The sequence below is a fragment of the Adiantum capillus-veneris genome, chromosome 6 (genome assembly GCF_014529385.1).
Source record: "Adiantum capillus-veneris isolate H3 chromosome 6, ASM1452938v2, whole genome shotgun sequence".
In the NCBI taxonomy this organism is placed as follows: domain Eukaryota; kingdom Viridiplantae; phylum Streptophyta; class Polypodiopsida; order Polypodiales; family Pteridaceae; genus Adiantum; species Adiantum capillus-veneris.
In genome coordinates, this window is record NC_140936.1 from 60,492,545 (window position 1) to 60,496,912 (window position 4,368).

The window sequence follows — 4,368 nt, forward strand, 5'->3', positions numbered from 1 at the left end:
ATCAAGATTTCCTTTTTTTCAAAGTAGACTTTGATAAAGCCTATGATAGAATTGAGTGGGACTTCATATTGCAAGCCCTACATGATATTGGCTTTGCCAAAAGGTTCATTAAATATGTGCATGTTTTACTTGGTAATGCTTTTGCCAAAGTAGCAATAAATGGGGATCTCACTGATCTCATTACTCTCAAAAGATCCATTAGGCAAGGGTGCCCCATATCTCCCCTTCTTTTGCCATTGTGTCAGATGCTCTAGGATGGTTGATGAAGGATCATATGCAAAAGGGCACCCTCAAGGGTATTCAAATTTCTGGATCAGATGTGGACTTATGCCTTTAGATGTTTGCTGATGATACTAATGATCTGTGTAAACTTGACCAGGGGTCTGCAGATGCCTTTCTGTACTGTCTAAACACCTTCTGCCTAGCAAGTGGCTCTCAAATTAATCATCAGAAAACTGGAGTTAACGCCCCTAATGGTTCAATGCCTCGGTCAGTACTTGATGCAGGGTGTCAGATTCTCCTTGATGGAAAAATATTCAGATTATTGGGCATACCTATGGGCTTTAAGGTAACTATGACCCAAAGATGGGATTAGGTACTGGCTAAATTAAGAAATAAGGTGCTGATGTGGCAAAACATGCAACCTAATCTGGCTGCCAGAACCTTTGTGCTCAACCATTATATTCTGTTGTCCATTATATACTATCTCTCTTGCTGGAAACCCACTAAGCTTCAACTTAACCAGGTTATTTCTCTTGCTAGAAGATTTCTGTGGGGGGGGAAAAAGAAATTCAAAAGGTTGAAAAAGTCTCCTGGAACACATGTTGTATGCCTAAAATCAGAGGAGGCCTGGGTATCCTTAATCTTGAAAGGATAGCTAACAAATGGCAGGTAAGTGGATAGCTAGGTTTGTCTCCTCCGACGATTTCTGGGCGTGCCTTATCAAAAGAAATATAAGCAACTTTACAGTTCAGTCCTACAAAGCTTGGAAAAATATCACATTGTGGGACACTATCACCTCCAATGTTAGTATTAATCATACAGGTAGCCCCCTAACTGTAGCATTATGGAAGTCTTGGTTTGAGATTAGGAGTAGTATGCACATCCCTTTGAACAAGGCCTTGTCTCATGACTTTCTTATGCAGGACTCTATTTGGATTGGGAGCATCCCTAAGAAAACCGGAAGGAATCTTAATATCAAGGCCCATAAATGCTTTAAAGCTGGCTTCCAAAGGTGGTATGACCTGTATGTAAATGGAGACTGGATTTCACTTGAAATGTTGACTAATAGCACTAATTTGTCATCTGGCTGTTGTTCTGAGCTTCTGAACAGGGTAACTGAACTTAAAGCCCTACTCCAACTGGAATGGGCTGCAAGATCCAACCATGGGAAGCTAGAAGAATGGGCTTGGAAAGCCTACACCAACTACAACATGGTTCTGAATTTTGATGAAGCTCTAAGGAAAAATCTGAACAAAAAATGGAGTGTACATGGAACTCAAGACAGTGAATTTACAGGTTCAAATGTGTATGGATTTTTGCTTATCCAATTAAGCACAGTTTTCTAGCCTGGGCTATTCTCCACCAAGGAGTATGGACCGGGGTCAGAGCACTTAAAGCTAAAATTGGAGATGGGAAGTGAAAAAGATGCCAAGCAGTGGAAGACCTACCTCACATTTTCTTTGGATGCAATGCCAATCAAAGGAAGCCACAGATAGTGCAGTACTGCTGCTCTAGCCTTCACCCTCACCCCCTTACATCCAAAGAAATCTTCCTGGGTGAATGTCATAGGCTGGACATCCCTTTATGGAATCTGTGGAGAATGAATATTTATGGGCTTCTGGACTCAAAGGAATGAAGCAATTTTTCAAAACCAATTCACTGATAACTCTATTGTTTTCTCCATGGAGCTCGAAAGGGTAGCTATCAAAGCATCCAAACTAATGATAGATGTATTCTGTCAGCCTCTCAAGACTATTCAACAAAGCCTAAGGTGGCAAAGTTGGCAAGATGCCATGCTATCTTTTTACTCCCCTGATAGACTTAGAATGATTTATTCTTGTTTGACTGTGTAATTTGAAGGGACGCCTCTCTTCCCTCTTGTGAGGCATTGTTGTAGTACTCCACCCACCCTTTTAATAACATTTCAAGTTTTCTCAAAAAAAAGAAAGCCTCTATTCAAAAGACAAGCCATCTTAAATGATTCAACGTCTCCTGCTGCTTGTTTAGATTGGGAGATAAAGCTGTCTTAAATGATTTAACATCTTTTGTTTGTTTTGTTTTGGAGATAAGGTAATGATGGTTTGAAGTGGTGATTCTCTGAGTTATTGTTGTCAGGGTATAAAGCCCAATGTGGTCGCCCAGGTAAGTGGGCGGGCCGCCAGGTATGTACACATATTCTTTTGTAAAAACCTAATAAGAACTCACTATGCTCTACACATTGCAATGAATGAAGAGATGGCTGCATTGGAAGCAAACGACACATGGGGAAGTGTTTTGACTGTGGGGAACAAGGACAAATCTCCTCACGGTGCCCCAAAAAGGCACCCAGTGGACAATCAGAAGGCTCGGGGCAGTACTGCAGGAGGCTAGAGTCACCAACTCAGATTGGAGTGAAATTCGACAGGCGAAGACACGGCCCCAAATCTCGTGGGCGAGGCCGAAGGGCTCGTTGTTGTCAGAATTTCATTCTGAGGTCATCTCGGCCACCGTTCGGCTTCGACAAAGGTCTGCGCACTCCATTTTCGACTACGTGGTCTCAACGGGTGCAGATCCGACTCTGCAAATTTGGGGTTTTTGGCCTACGACTGCAGGTGCTGAGGATATCGACACTCCCATAGTGTTGATTTGTGGTTGTCTACACATCGAAGGACGGCTCACAGTTCTTGGAGGCGTGTCACATACGACACGGGCGCATCTACACACAGACTGTAGGCGACATCCACTAGTTCATCAGGTAGCTTGTATTTGCTGCTTGATATTCCAGATTTCATCCCGACATTGCAGGTACTTCCACATGGGATGTATTGTCATAGATGATGTATGTCTGTTGAGGGTTTGTTGGCTGTGAGTCACGCAGCAAACAACCGCCGCACCGGTTACAGCATACAGTGGGAAATTTGTGGATGTATGACTTTGTGGGAAGTCTATGTACTGTCAGATTTACTGCAGCCTTTGTTGAGGGTCAAGTGAGGTTTTATTGAGCTGGGGGATTCTCGAACGTTGAGATCCTTTCGGTGATACAGGTCTTGGAGCGATCCCTCGAGCACCCTTAGATATGTAGCTAGGATGTATTGACTGTGAGTTAGACAGTTGGGATTGCATCTTTGCTTTACTGCCGTTGAGGCATTGTCGCAGTCTATGCTTACAGGACAGTGACAGGACAGTGAGAGACAGTACAGGTGCAGGACAGGTTTACCTGCAGCTTACAGTGTGAGAGAGACAGTGTTTTTTGAGCTGTTTTTTGGTCTGTTTTTGAGTACACCATAGCCATTTTACAAAGGAGACTCTGCCGAAATTTATGCAAAATCTGAAGCTTTTTTGGTTCATTTGACAGGTTGATATTGGTTCAGAGGTCAGTTTACAGGGGAAACTCTGCCGAATTTTTCCCAGGAAAGTAAACTATTGTGAAGCGTAGCTATGGCTGGATCACAGGACACTACTCTTTACAATATCAAGAAGCTGGATGGAACCAATTTCCCATTGTGGAAGCAGCAGATTTGGCACGTGTTGGTACAAAAGAAGCAGATAAAACCTATAAAGCTCAAGGGGATAAAACCAGAAGATATGGACGAAGATGAATGGAGCGAAATGGATGAATTGGCACTTTCTACCATTATGCTGACTTTGGCAGAAAGCGTTTACTTCAATGTAGCAGGCGAGATATCGGCTTATCAAGCATGGTTAAAGCTGAGTGATCTTTATGAGAAGCAGAGTGCAGCTTCGCAGGTATACTGGCTTAAGAAGCTTGTTGACTTGAAGATGAAAGAAGGGACACCTATGTCCAATCATCTGAATGAATTCAACACAATCTATAGTCAGTTGTCAGCTCAAGGTGTCAAGTTTAATCAACCTGTTAGAGCTATGTTCCTGTTGATCACATTGCTAGAAAGTTGGGACACTTTTCGCACAGCTTTGAGTAATTCTGCACCTCCAGATGGTTTGAACATAGAAGGTGTAGAAGGAAGTCTTCTTACTGAAGAAACCAATAGAAATACAATGGACAAAGGCAAAGGAATAGCCTTAGTTGTCAGGGGAAGGACCAAAGAAAAGTACAAAGGTGGAAAGAGGAATCAGTCTCGTAGCAAGTCCCGCAGTGCTAAAAGCAAGAGTGACATAGAATGCTACCATTGTGGCAAGAAGGGTCAC